Source organism: Apostichopus japonicus, chromosome 12, assembly GCF_037975245.1.
Source record: "Apostichopus japonicus isolate 1M-3 chromosome 12, ASM3797524v1, whole genome shotgun sequence".
Taxonomy (NCBI): domain Eukaryota; kingdom Metazoa; phylum Echinodermata; class Holothuroidea; order Aspidochirotida; family Stichopodidae; genus Apostichopus; species Apostichopus japonicus.
The window spans coordinates 703972-718350 of NC_092572.1; the positions used below are offsets into that span (position 1 = coordinate 703972).

Here is a 14379-nt window from a genome sequence, read left to right on the forward strand (position 1 = left end):
ATGACTGCTTGGGGTGTATTTTGCTTCCTCCAAGAAGTAACACATATTGCTGAGGTCTTTCTGAAATCTTTTGCAAATAGAATTCCAAGTTGATGCTTCCTAAGTAACAACAAAGAAAAGAAAAGAAAATTCCCATCATAATGAAGTTGTGTTAAAACCTTCTTGGAGCATAAGCAGTTTTTTACATGTACCCCTCACAAAACATGAACATTCCTAAAGAAAATGCACACAATTTAATCAGTAGTGATTCTAACTTCTTCAAGTACGTTGAATCTAGAAAGCCAGATGGCCTATAGTGATTACTTGTCAAAACAGGAACTTGCATTAAACTTTCATCAGACAAGGTAGGCAACTTTTATAACCCATGCATCATGTTAACAATGCTTAAAACAATGCTCACTCCCACTGTATGCAATTGTGTAGATTGATATGAATTATAACAGCTAGATCACTTCCATAAGATAGCTAAATTATAGTTGGGCCTAGGTCTAAAAGTATCACCAATCCACATCAGCTTCGGCCTACTTGCTACAACTTACAAGCTAAAATGGCAATTAGTGGTAATTATATATTGCATTACATGAATATATGTTTATCCCTTATTGAACATAGTACCAGCGTAACTATAGGCCCATGCCCGATGCTCCTTAAAATGCATTGTCTTGAAATAGCCTAACTATACCCTACTACTAGTAGTACTAGTAGTAGTACTACATAAAAAAGTGACTCGCAGGGTATACGAAGTTACGATTAACGCACAAAAAGGAATAGAATGCACTAGATTACAATAAAGGCCTAGATCAAAGTCCTCCGTCAGTCCGAAGGCAATTCCGTTTAATGTTTACTTGTATGTATAGGCTACACTGATTCGTTGACAATTATGAGTTGACTATGACAAACAGCAGCTAGCCTATTATATTAACTTATAGTATGACTTTAACGTTAGGTCTACGTAACGCAAGGGATTCAAATGCATTCGTCTACACAGCTTAGTCGTGGGTCTCTAAGCATATCTCGTTCTTGTCACGTACACTTACATAATATCAAAACATACCTTCGAATTTTTCAATCAATTCTTCCAGGTCCCAGTCTCCTATAACGTCATTTTCATGCCATTGTAGCTCGTTATCGCACACTGAGTACGTAACGTTTTGTGGCTTGAATGTATATATGGCTGTGGTTACTATAGTACATTTAGTAACGATAAATGTCGACAAACTGGTACAAGTATTGCTAGGTACGGTAAATGGGTGTTCATGGTACGGTGGTATCGTTTAAACACTTAACTTACACTAAGAATCCAGCTGACGGGAGGTTTGACCAATCAGAATGCTCGAACTGAAAGTACACTTCTGCAGGTGTTAAAAAATCCACGCTACATAAATTATGTAACCCTACTCAGGGTCAGAGTAACCCTTCAGGTGTAGGGTGAACGGTTACACCTGGAAAGTGTTAAAATTCAACACTCCATTTTTTTGCGTGTAGTTCTATTAAGCATTTGTTTATTGGATTATTCAAAATCATACGAAGTTTTGTACGGTGGAGTATAAGAATCGCGAGATACAATTTCTCAAAGTGGCAAGGAAAACGTGGTAAATATGACAGATTCAAGGTAATTTTTGACCGAAATTTTTCAATTTTTAGGTCATGCACCATCACAGATATAAGTGAATAGGCCTAGATAAACTAGAGTGCGAAAGTCGAAAATTCCGACTGTCGCACTCCAATTTTCAAACTATCGTCAGTTTTACTAAGTTTGGGGGCAAGACACCCCACGCCCCACTCACCCCTCTACACTGTAAATAAAGAGTATTTAGATTTGAACGCTTAACTAAACACTTTTTTGTAACAGATCTGGAACCCTTCTTAGCGTTTATTGTAAACCTAAACACTTAAAAGTGTTTAAAAGAAAACACAATGACACGTTTATATTCTGTACCAGCCTTTAGACACTTTATTAAAACTTGATTACGACTGTTTCTTGTATACATGAAAGGTGTCAAATCAGAAGTGCCTACACTACATAAACAATGAAAACAAATACCATGAAATTAACAAATTCTAGTATGTAAGCCTCGATTCCATCAAAAGAGAGACATAAATGTGCTGTAAAATATTATGTACAAGTGAAGGGATAAACAGGCCCTTGCTGAATTTCCCAAAACTGAATCATTTTTGTGACCTTGAAAATAGAACATATGTTAAATGTTCTCCCTCTATAAGACATTACAAAAGAGAGAGGAAAAATCCAAGAAAAATTTGACTGTTATTGTTCCATGGATTTTTGAACATTTTATATGATAAGAAAAAACATTATAATACATGAGCAACACATACTCATATAAACTGTACTTTTTACCCTGCCTATATAATACATTTTTGAAAAAAAAAATGTTCAAATCTTGAAATAAAAGGTAATTAATATTCAAAGTCCTACGTCAAGAATTGTCATTAATTTTTTACTATAACATCACAGGATTGAATAAAAAGTGGTGTACTAGTGTCTTTTAAGAACACTTTTTCATCTTTTTAAACAGATAATGGTATCAAAGTATTTTGTTTCTAAAATTGTCCTTTATCATATAAATTTTGCAAAAATCCATGGTACTATTCCTTTAAAACCGAACCCATTCTTTGCGTTCATGTTGAGTCAGTATCAACGTGCCTTAAACAATCTGTTTTTACCTCATTATTTACAGTTCTGATTGATTATGTCATAGACGTTGGAATAAATGTTTCAATTAACACAAACAATGGTAAAATGGTAACAAGGCAAGAAGACTAATTCTAAAATATATCAACTGAAGTTGTCTTTAGGCTTCAGCTGAATCAGAAAATTTTTGCTCATTCTTGCAGATAAATAAATGAGCAATGTGAAGTTAAAACTATAGAACATGAATAAAATAATAAATTTATGAATACATGAAGGCAGAGTTGCATAGCACCATCAGTTTTCATAGTCAAGGGGCAAGAATTTTTTTTTACACTATTTAATTAACTATCGCCTACATCTGTAGGTCAACTCTTATGTATAGAAGTTATCTTGAACGTCAGCTGAAAAAGAAAATACTGACTCATACTATGCAGATGTATAAATGAGCAGCACTGTTCAAGTTAAAATATGAATAAAATAATAAAATATTGAATCTCTGAAAACTCTCTGAAGGCAGGGTTGCATAGCACCAGCAGTTTTAATAATTTAGGGGCAAGAAAACAATTTTACACTATATCATTAACTATCACATGCATCTGTAAGTTGACTCTTATGTACAGAAGTTACCATGGGCTTCAGATGAATAAGAAAATTCGGGCTCGTTCTTTGCAGATAAATACAAAAGTTTAAATATAAATAAAATAAAATAATAAAATATTGAATCTCTGAAAACCCTCTAAAGAGTTAGTTGTAGTAATTTAGAGACAAGAAAACAATTTTACACTGTTACAAAACTATTGCATACAACTGTAACAATAGGTTGACTCCTATGTACTGAAATTGTCCTTGGGCTTCAGCTGAATAAGAAAATACCTAATCCTTGCAAATAAATAAGTGAGCAACTCTGTTCGAGTTAGAATATGAATAAAATAGAATAAGATATTGAACCTCTGAAAACTCTAAGAAAGCAGAATTACGTTAGCACCATCACATCAAGGTTTTTAGTGAATTCAAGATTTCAGTTGAAAAAATATACTTCAGTCTTTCTTCAAACATAAATAAAACAGATCAGACCGTCTGCTTTTGTGATAGAAAATATTAATACTGAATTGCATAGCATCATTAAGATAAAGCAAGGTTGACACTCAGAATCTAGTTCCCTTAAATGTTTACATTTAAACAAAGCTTGCTATATACAACTTCATGTGCTTCGGAGACTACTAAATATTTTGTAGGTAAATTTTTACACAGACGACAATTGGCAAATAGGTACCGGAAAGTACTGGGAAACAAAATAAGGCCTGTTTTGGTTGAAAATCAAGATTCAGTTAAAATGTTTGCCAAGCTGTCACAACATGACGATTATCCTGAAACTTGATTGCACACAACTTGAGTTTTTTATACAATTTAAAGTTAAGTACTGCCCCTGGAATGCAGGTAGAAATATGCTAAACGTCGTGTCTTAAATGCTAATGTACACTGGCATTTCTGTAAGATGTTGTTGTTGTTGTTTTACCTCCCTTTATTTAACGTCTAAGGTTATATAGAGATGAGACGAACATTTACACAATGACACGATATGATACACATAAATGAGACGGATGAAGTGGGAGGAAACCGGAGTACCCGCAGAAAACCCACGACGTCAAGCGGGACTCGAACCCACGCACATGTGAAACACACAGTGGTGCACAGTCTGCGGCTTTAACCACTAGGCTACCTGACGAATTGACCTCAAGAATAAATTTCCTTAAATAGTACTCCTAAATGCCGAAGTATTAATAATTTGTGATATAGAAATTATTGTTGCAGACCTAATTCTCAGGATGCTTTTGAATTACTGACAGGCATAGTCCCATGGATTTTTGAAAATTTTAGTATGGTAGAGGTCAAATAACCACTTTGATACAATGTTCCGTTTAAGAGAGATGATTTTTTAAAGATTAAAAAAAAATGTATTCAAAAGACACTAGTACAGTAATTTCTTTTCAATCATGTGATATCATAGTGACAAATCAATGACAATTGGACAATATATCTTAATAGATTACATAAAAACTTTGATTGAATTTGTCACTGTGATGGCACATTTGACCTTTGACCCGCTTTATGCAGGCCATTCTCTTGGTGCTTCCCCTTGAACAACGTATGATATCAATATGATTTTTTCACCAATTTGTATTATGAATTTTTCTATCATACAAAATTTTTCAAAAAATCCATGGGATTATTCCTTCAAAACAATTTTTTTACAAGGTTTGAACATACGTTACGTGTGAAGATATAACATAAGAAAACTACACAATCCAACCTACCTACCTCTACAATTTGACACTACATAGAACCAACCAAGATGAAAACTTATTGTTTAAGTGCCATCTTTAGTTTTTGTGAGAAAACCAAATACTTCTTGCTTTTTAGCCCGTCATAAGGTACTGTTTTCACAAAATAAGTTTGAAATATCCCAAGCACTTGGGAGAAAATACGGGGGTAGTCTAAATCTAGAACGTAGTATGCCGCAAGAAGTTGCAGCAGAGCTACTGCAAAATCATTAGACTTACAGTCCATTACCACGTTATCTCCTACCACATATGTTCCCTTGATTATATCATTGCACTTTACACAAACGATATGTGGAGGAGATCTTTCAGGAGTTGCCAAAGCTGCAGTTACTTCAAAATCAGATACATCCTGAAACAAACAAGACAAAAATAACATGCTCACATGACTAACATTAATTTAAAAAATGTTTATTAATGATATAGCATACGCAATGGATGTACGACTATATTTATGTGTTACTCAACTGACGTATTTAAAATTAAACCATAGAGCACGAAATATCTCAGTCATCTATCATAAAATATAGCTGTTGCTGTTCAGCAGGTGTGTTTGAAAACAATCTACTATCTGGTTATAAGTTTAATATAATGAAGACAAGAAACCACGACCTCTTAAAGTAAAGTAACATACTAAGCTATAGAAAACTCACCCCATAGGTCTTTATTATCTCCATTCCTTCTAAGATACCGGATATATATTTGATGAGAGTAGTAACAGAAAGTACACTGTCCGCTGGTCTACCTCCAGTCATTTCCCTGGTAAATAATCCATCGAGACTTTCACAGTCAAGGTGTTCACTAATTAGAAACTGGTTTACTGTAAAATTATATAGTAAAATATATTAATTAATCCTCTCATAAATTGATTGAATGATAAAAATGCATGTTTTAACATAACTTTATTCAGTCGAGGCACAAATTCAAATGTATGGTGACTTATAATGATCAATTGTATAATTTAAAGAAAATACATACAAACCTGATTATATACATTACGTACGTAATCCCATTATCTTCTATTTAAACGGAGTATATAAACTACATTTGTTAAACTATCCTACCATAATAAAAACTCATTAAAATTATGTACTCACTTTTCTGGATTGTAACTCCTTCAATCTTTACAAGATAATCTGACTTTGGTAAAGCTAAACACTTCTTAAGAAAAGATTTTCTAAATTTGTGAGAGAAAAGAGCAAGAAAGTCATAGATTTTGGGGCAGCTCGCGATGTCTGCCACCGCGGCTTTTGTGACTGTGTGCTGGGAGGTTCATCACTGTCACTCCAGCTGATTGGATCTAGGAATACAGGTGTATCATCTTGTAGCCTTTGTTGTCAATCCTCTGCCTAATATATTTAACATAAACTTCATTCTAGCCAATCTTACCTAGAAAGTAATGGTATTTGACATTAGTATATCATTAAATATTAGTTACTGTATAGGAATCTTTGTGAAACAATACCGGTCTGTTCTACCAACACGGACACTACTCGATGCCTTTCTTGCTGGTACTTATTCCTAGTTCAATGTGTCATTGATTACTACTTTAAGATCATTACGTGTTCTCGCGAACATGGAAAGAAAAATTCTTTTCACAAAAATGATCTTTAACTTGAATCCTTGTAATCTCATTCTACAAAACTGTTATATGAACTGTGATGTAAAGTTATGGGCAAGGTATAAGTTCATTTATACAAAGGCAATTATACAAAGTGATATAAGGATCAAAGTGTACAGAAAGACAAAGAAAAGACACTATTATTTACTATTGCAGTTTACGAAATGGATGAACGTTATAAGCTGTGTCACATGCTTTATTCTGGTCACTTCTATTAGTAAGGTTATATAGTAACACTTGTGTTGAACACTTTCTTGTTTACGTTGAGTGTTTCTCGTAGTCACCAATAACCTGCCAAATTAGTGTCATCCGGTCGTGTTATCACTTTATTTATATAGTACACATCCATATATTAATTGCATTAGATTATTACCACCCGTTCGTGTAATCACTTTATTTATATAGTACACATCCATATATTCATTACATTAGCTTATTGTCACTCGTTCGTGTCATCACTTTATTTATATAGTACACATCCATATATTCATTGCATTAGATTTTACTTACCTGTCAAATCAGTTAATACTGCACATTTACCGATGTCACCCTGCAGAGTTATTGAACCCATCCATCTACTGTAGATGTTACCAATCTTCATCGGCATTATGATACATACATCGGTCTCCTTAATCAATCTATAATCATCGCATGGAATCACATCCGTAGCTGTGTAGTACTCTGTAATAGAAACGTCGGTATTAGACTTGTTTACAGACTTGATTTCTAAATAATCAATTAAAATGCTGCTGACACTTAAAAATTAATGGTATAATCCATCGATTTTAGATTTAGGTTGAAGAGGAATTTCTTGGTCGAATTTGTACTCAATTGCTATGTACCGTTTTAGAGGATAACTATAGTTAAAACTAATTAAAATATTGCATTTGGTTTTGCTTTTCATAGTAAATTTTAATATCCTCTCTGTTGTTTATTCGTAGATTAGGTATAGTTTAAATTAATCTATATAGGAGTTGTGAATTTTACATTCAACTTTTATATACAATGTACTGTTTTGCTGATGCGTAAACATGTTAACAACATGGAATCAACATTTGCAAAAGAAACCCGTTAAGTGTTGTCCTCTAACATCAATTTACAACATCACACATGTAACGCTTGGAGAATTCCAAATTCAATCAGTTTTGTCAATGTCCATTAATGAAACTAAATTAACATGTTATTATTATCTCGGATATAACATGCAGGGTTTAAACGAGAATTTACCAATATTCTAACATTATTCCTGTTTAGTCAGGGAGAATAAATTTGACCCTAAACCATTTTTCCAACCAAGACAAACAACGAAAAAACACAACAAACATGCAGCTGTGTCATTTCAATAAAAACATTGATAGAAATTGTGACGCTTTAATGAGATAAAAGTTGCTTCGTTCGACAGCAAAATCAAATAAATAACATATACTTTTAATTTACCTTGATGTTATTGAGTAGACATAAATGTAGCCAATGTTGCAAATTTCCTGTTATTTATCAACAATGAAACATGATAGTTTTTAGATTTGAAGAAATTAGACTTGATATATTTCTGCCATACATTCTATATTTGTCGTCCATATCTAATGAAGTTTGATTTAGATCAGAAAAACTTACTTTCTTCTTGAAATGATATATCTGGTGACTGGAATGAAACAAAGCCAAATATATTATTTTGAAACGATACACAAAAGAAGAAGAAGAATGAGAACACAAAACATGGACAATAAATTATGGATATTGCTCTGTAGAGATACTCAAAAGCGTATGAAGCTAACTATTAGATATTTTCTTCTTTATCGTGCACTGTACTAAATATTGTTCAATAAAACCAAGAAGTAAGAAATAAAAACTCACTGCTGTTTCTACAACAAATTAATTCTTATCTTTAAGATAATTCTACCTTTCATTTACGTATAGTGTTACTTTAAATTCCGTGTTGGCATATCTTCAATCGAAAATCAAAATCAATATGCTCACCTTTTGAAAGTTTGAGAGTTTCTCGGAATATCTGATGAAAAATGGAATGCAATGCAGTCACAGGTTTGATGCATTATGAAGAAAATATGTGGACCGAAGAAATAATATAGTAATATTAAAATATTGGTTTAGGGTAGCAGTAATAACATTTATGCCCTGAATGCATGATGAAATCAAACGAAATTTACACGATGTAGGAGCGTAATTAGAAGATATTATATATTTCAGTTCTTTGCATATGCTTTTGAGTTTAATCATATCCTCCTCAAAAAATATACAACTATGAATCCTTTGAAAAAGGAATTCTGTTGGGAATAAGGATAATAAGAATGAAAATTCTTTCACGTCTGTTGACGTTACTTACAACAAATTGGTGAACATGGTTAAAATTGACTTAAGTTATACGTGCTGATGTGAGATCTGACCTAGCTTGTAATGTATGGTATGCATATTGTTAAGGTATGCAATGGTAACTGATGTTGTGGTTCTCACTAACCTGTATCAGGCTGGTGCATTGGCTGGTTGTTTGCTAAATTTAAACTGCTTTGAAGATAAGAAGTAAAAATGAATGCAATATGTATACATCGATAATAAGTCTAGAGTACCAATAGAGTATGGCTGACAAATGCAAAAGTTGAGGTGCTTTGTTTTTTGGAGGTTTTGTAGCAACCAAACGCCAACCACCCCTTCTATCCCCACCCCTTCCATTCCGATTCATTCCATCCCATAGAAAGCAAAATCAGATTCAAGTTACGATTCAAGATTCAAGTTGCGTTAAGATTCAAGTTGCGTGTCAATAGACACGCACAAAAATATATAAAACGAATAGTTGATGTCTTGTGATATTCCGGTAGTAGTGCAAATTATTCGATAATTAGATTCTGAAATGGTAAAGTCTAGTTAGTTTACCTTTCGACATACATTCTTCTGCTTCCTGTAATAATAACAAAATGCATTTTTGGTTACAAGACAATGAATGCTTTATACAAAAATACACTATCTATAGCAAATTAATTAGTAGTCTAAGTAGGTATAGTTTATTAAATTAAACATGAAAATATCATAAGATCTGCTGAGTGGTACTATATCTAGTATACATGAATTCAATAATATGCAGTTGATATTGTGTCCATCATAACCAGCAAACCGTTAGATGTTTAAACAAACACGTTTATTTTAAGTTAACCAATGTATTCATTCTTGATTTAACTTGCACCTTATAAAGAATAATCTTGATATACCTACTTGTTCTCCTCCTATATATGCAGCAGCATGTCACTGACAGCATACATAACGCACACATAATAATCAGTCCAAAAATGTATAAGGACAAAGGCAGATAGTCTCCCATCACAATGAACTGCAAACCAAAAGAATTCATTTAATGTCAGAGATAGGAGGAGGCGGTAGAAGGAGAAGGAGAAGGAGAAGGAGAAGGAGAAGGAGAAGGAGAAGGAGAAGGAGAAGGAGAAGAAGTAACTGTTATTACATCATGGCACACATGTAACAAAATCAATTCACATCATATAGGCCTACATGAGAGATAAGTCCTTTGCGTTTCATGCAAAACTTTAAAAAAAAAACTGATTTAATATACTTCTTGTTTCTTTCTCTTTTCAATATTCTATTCAATGTACAATAACAACGGTTAGGGTAGTGTACCTTGAACATTATTGAACAAACTGTACCCTAACGTGACTTACACTGAACATCTAGTACAAAATATGTCAAATATTTGTTTGCGGATAGCTTTGCAAAATTGCAGTCAAAGTGGTACAGAAATAAAACACTAAAAAATAGTAATCAACATAACAAATGTTCACTGCAAGAGAGTAATCTCTAAACAGCATTTCCGCTAATAGGCACTGATTTACAAACGAAGCGATTCAGATTTGGTAATATGATTGAAATATTATATCATGTAATAATTCAGTTCTACTCACGTAATGATACCGAGCTGAATGTTCATTGTAATTAGGATTTCCAAATACAACCTGAAGAGCAGCAAATTTCCGTTACAGCTTTATTTCCTCGATCACTGATATCTAAAAGGTCGTGTGACATCGATTGTACATGTTCTTCTTAATTCACTATACAAACGTTTGTGTAGCACGAAATTTTATGTGATAGTGATGGCGTTCTTCCACTTAAAGTTGAATTCTCAATGCAAGAAAAAACTAACCTATACGTCCAACGAAAAAGTAAAGGGCAAATCACCCTTGGAAATTTATATCGTTCATTTGTTGGAGAAGCCTTTTGTACTGTTTAATGTGAATTTGCACTGAATTCTTAATACGAAACGATTATCCCTCGATCATCCTGCTTAAGCGACAGTCCTGCATTAGCGACAGTCCTGCATTAGCGACAGTCCTGCATTAGCGACAGTCCTGTATTAGCGACAGTCCTGCTGAGCGACAGTTCTGCAGTAAGCCAATCATGTACCAAGCAAGTCCTGCAGGTAGAGGTTCCTTTAGTAAACGAGTCTTGCGACAGGCGAATCCTGCAGAGAGCGAGTCCTGCAGTAAACGAGTCCTGCAGTAAGTGAATCCTGCAAGTAGAGATTCCTGCAGTTAGCGATTCATTCAGTTAGCAAATCCTGCAGTAAGCAAATCCTACACAGAGCGTGTATGTCACCAACGAGTCCTGCAGTAAGCGAATCCTGCAGGTAGCGATTCCAGTAGTAAGTGAGTCCTGCAGTAAGGAGCGATTCCGGCAGTAAGCGAGTCTTGCAGTAAGCGAGTCCTGCAGTTAGCGAGTCATGCAGTAAGCTATTCCTGCAGTTGACGAGTCCTGCAGTAAGCGAATCCTGCAGGTAGCGATACCTGCAGTAAGCAAGTCGTGCAGTTAGGTGCTGTTCCTGCAGTACGCGAGTCTTGCAGATAGCGATTCCTGCAGTTAGCGAGTCATGCAGTAAGCTATTCCTGCAGTTAACGAGTCCTGCAGTAAGCGAATCCTGTAGGTAGCGATTCCTGCAGTAAGCAAGTCTTGCAGTTAGGAGCTATTACTGCAGTAAGCGAGTCTTGCAGTAAGCGAATCCTGCAGGTAACGAGTCCTTCAGTTAGCGATTCCTGCAGTAAGCAAATCCTGCAGTAAGCAAATCCTGCATAGAGCGAGTCTTGCAGTAAGCGTGATCTGTCACCAACGAATCCTGCAGTAAGCGAGTCCTGCAGTTACAGTAGCGAGTCCTGCAGTTAGCGATTCCTGCAGAGAGCTTTGTTCAGATATGACGAAGACTTCAGCTCTCATAGCTAATTGTACACGGTCATGATACGGCTAACTGAAGGTGACATAAATAGCCAAAGTGGCAACGCTCTTGTGAAGGGAAGGGCTTAATTAGTGAGAACTACAGAGATTTAGAGACACATTACTTTAATCGTAACGTGTGTAAGTCAAATGAACCGGAAAATTATAAGGAGTATGCAACCATTGTAAGCTATAGTTAGAAATAGTTAGCAACCATTGTAAGCTATCAAAATGCTAGTGTTCTCCTTTACAGCTTTCGAAACTGCAGACAGCAGCGCAAAGTACTTTACTGAATCAACCCCCTCTATTATGTTTGAGGATTCTTTAACATTGAATTTACTAAGTCACTATGTGTATCATACACGCGAGGTAATCAATGATATTAGACGGGTTCTTTTTAATTAGGGTACAGTCGGGAATAATCGGTCAGCCATAATATTCGACTGTTGCATTTCTTTCCTTTTTCCTGAGATATATTACAGGAAAATTCTGCCTCAGTGTTTACATTTATCAAAAGAATCCCTCTTGACTTAATATTTCACCAATTATTTTACCGTTGGTGAAAATGTGCAAATTTGATGTTTCCTATGGCTCTAACATTGTGATTCGTAGTTTCAATGCAATGCTCTTACTACGGTCTGTAAGAATCCATTGATGGAAGTTAAGTAATAGATCATAGATAAAGATGTTTTCAAGCTAATAATAAAATAACTTATGTATTTATGTATTTATTATAATGTAAGTGATTCACATCTTCAATTATTAATTCGTAATATTTCACTTGTTTATTTTATTAGGCCTACAGATCGTTTTGTGTGTAACTAACTAAGTTTATCATGCTAATTGGGGATTGCAACATACTCTGTACAGTGCCTATGTAAATGATTCACTAAAATATAGCATAATGCTTTTTATTAGCTAGTCGATGGAATGTAAATATTACACTCAACATTTACAGTGCTATAGAAGCATGTAATATATACAAATCGCACAATTTTCGATTCCCTAATGGATTTATTTCCACAGATACGATTGCCGGTAGAGGAATCCCGCTACAAGTAAACGAGATATATAGATGCAACACTTAGTGTATTCAATGTATGGACTTGGATCGGTTGGTAGCAGGTGTAATCCGTGGGGGACTTGGATCGTTTGGTAGCAGGTGTAATCCGTGGTGGACTTGGATCGTTTGGTAGCAGGTGTAATCCGTGGTGGACTTGGATCGTTTGGTAGCAGGTGTAATCCGTGGTGGACTTGGATCGTTTGGTAGCAGGTGTAATCCGTGGTGGACTTTGATCGTTTGGTAGCAGGTGTAATCCGTGGTGGACTTTGATCGTTTGGTAGCAGGTGTAATCCGTGGTGGACTTGGATCGTTTGGTAGCAGGTGTAATCCGTGGTGGACTTGGATCGTTTGGTAGCAGGTGTAATCCGTGGTGGACTTTGATCGTTTGGTAGCAGGTGTAATCCGTGGTGGACTTGGATCGTTTGGTAGCAGGTGTAATCCGTGGTGGACTTGGATCGTTTGGTAGCAGGTGTAATCCGTGGTGGACTTTGATCGTTTGGTAGCAGGTGTAATCCGTGGTGGACTTGGATCGTTTGGTAGCAGGTGTAATCCGTGGTGGACTTTGATCGTTTGGTAGCAGGTGTAATCCGTGGTGGACTTGGATCGGTTGGTAGCAGGTGTAATCCGTGGTGGACTTGGATCGTTTGGTAGTAGGTGTAATCCGTGGTGGACTTGGATCGGTTGGTAGCAGGTGTAATCCGTGGTGGACTTGGATCGGTTGGTAGCAGGTGTAATCCGTGGTGGACTTGGATCGGTTGGTAGCAGGTGTAATCCTTGGTACATCTGATCCTTTCTTCCAATGAGTGAAGACAGCCACTCTATCGCCTTTACTTCTATGGAGATGTACGTAGCCAGCTTACACCATCTAACATCAACATTCTACATTGTCCTTTGGTGCAACAAATAGAGTATGCCGTATCGTAGGGTAGTACGAGGACACGTATCGGATTGGGTAGGATTGTACGAGGACACGTATTGGAATGTGAAGGATATTACGAGAACACGCATCGGAATGTGTAGGTTGAGTACGAGGACACGGGATGTGTAGGAAAGTACGAGGACACATATCGGGATATAAAGTGTCGTATGGAAGCTAATAACAGTAGATATTGACTGCCATGTATAACTCCAATCAATCTAATTATTGTAATGTAGGTGTGTTGAAAACTTTCTTCATCAGCACTAAACTAAATATTTTTAATGTAAAATGTTAAGAAATTACATTATTGTTCCTTAATAGCCGCTAAGCTCGTTTTGAGAGCTAAGTAAAAATAAACCATTTTGAAAGAATATAAAATGAAACCAAGAAACAGAAACCTCGATGCATTACTACCTGCTAGGACAATGATATGTACTCATCATATGTAATGTAATGGCCATACGTATGCAGAGTAGTGATCAAATCAGTAGGTTTTAGTATCGTTTCTAACTTCACACAGATGTGCAATAAAAGTATCTTTTAAACAATTTCCCTTTTGAGTAT

The 14379-nt window shown here is 35.3% G+C and overlaps 2 long non-coding RNA genes across 3 annotated transcripts; both read right to left on the minus strand.

Moving 5' to 3' along the window:
• Positions 1 to 1837: 1837 nt before the first annotated feature.
• Positions 1838 to 6167, minus strand: LOC139977539 (uncharacterized). The gene is made up of 3 exons (XR_011796589.1): positions 6090 to 6167; positions 5646 to 5812; positions 1838 to 5344 (listed from the first exon to the last, which is right to left on the minus strand). It is a non-coding gene; the product is annotated as an uncharacterized lncRNA (long non-coding RNA).
• A 2423-nt stretch (positions 6168 to 8590) lies between these two features.
• Positions 8591 to 11438, minus strand: LOC139977536 (uncharacterized). Of its 2 annotated transcripts, XR_011796586.1 has the most exons (6): positions 11305 to 11438; positions 10534 to 11202; positions 9836 to 9950; positions 9500 to 9524; positions 9087 to 9130; positions 8591 to 8621 (listed from the first exon to the last, which is right to left on the minus strand). It is a non-coding gene; the product is annotated as an uncharacterized lncRNA (long non-coding RNA). The 2 variants fall into 2 exon arrangements; XR_011796585.1 differs by having other exon boundaries at positions 10534 to 11426.
• Between the last annotated feature and the right edge of the window lie 2941 nt (positions 11439 to 14379).